Here is a 990-nt window from a genome sequence, read left to right on the forward strand (position 1 = left end):
AGCTGCGGGCAGACATTACAACATTCGCTCAATTCGATCAGGAATCTTTATATGAGGCATGGGAACGCTTCAAGGAACTACTACGAAGATGCCCACATCACGAGTTACCACTTGGGTTAGTCATTCAAACATTTTATTACGGTTTGCTTACTCCTAACCGTACTATGATAGATGCTGCTGCGTGTGGGAACCTTTTGAGGAAGACTGCGGAAGAAGGGTATGAGTTGTTGGAGGAGATGGCTGCTAGCAGTTATCATCCTCAATCTGACAGGAACAACCAGCGGAGAAGTGCAGGAGTGCACCAAGTAACTGATTTTTCTGTTATTACTGCACAACTTGAAGCTTTAAACAGGAAAATAGACGGCTTGAATGTGGGTGGCACGGCGATGCGTCTCCAAGAGATATTCTGTGAAAAGTGTGGAGGGGAACATTATGCGAAGGATTGTCAAGACGACAATCCATTCTGTGTGCAAAATGAGGCGCCAGTGAATCAAGTAGGAGTCCACAACCGCCCAAGGACATGACCCTTATTCGAACACATACAATCCTGGGTGGAGGCAACATCCTAACTTCTCATGGGGCCGTCAAAACAGTCAGACTAGAGCGCAAGGAGGACAACAATATGGAAAACAACCGATGTACAGATCCGATCCTCCTAGAGAAGAAAAGTCCAACTTGGAACAAATGATGTCTAAGTTTATTTCTTCCACTGAAACTCGACTCCAAAACCAAGATGTATCGATAAAGGGGCTCGAGAATCAAATTGGACAGTTGGCCAAGATGATAGCAAGTAGAGAGCCGGGCACCTTGCCAAGTAATACCGAGACTAATCCCAAAGAGCAAGTGAAGGCCATTGAGTTGAAGAGTGGAAAAGTTTTGGAGTCGAGAGAGAAAGAAAAAATTCAAGTGCCGGATGAACAGATTGCGACATCTAAAGGTAAGTCTTCTAACTCTACACCAACACCCACTGCACAACATAAAATTGTGATA

At 44.7% G+C, this 990-nt stretch overlaps 1 non-coding gene across 1 annotated transcript; it reads right to left on the reverse strand.

Annotated features, from left to right (window-relative positions):
• LOC140833177 (small nucleolar RNA R71) lies at window positions 1-106 on the reverse strand. Its single transcript, XR_012118311.1, has one exon. It is a non-coding gene; the product is annotated as a small nucleolar RNA R71 (small nucleolar RNA).
• Window positions 107-990: the final 884 nt, after the last annotated feature.

The sequence above is a fragment of the Primulina eburnea genome, chromosome 5, assembly GCF_022965805.1.
Source record: "Primulina eburnea isolate SZY01 chromosome 5, ASM2296580v1, whole genome shotgun sequence".
NCBI classification, from domain to species: Eukaryota; Viridiplantae; Streptophyta; class Magnoliopsida; order Lamiales; family Gesneriaceae; genus Primulina; species Primulina eburnea.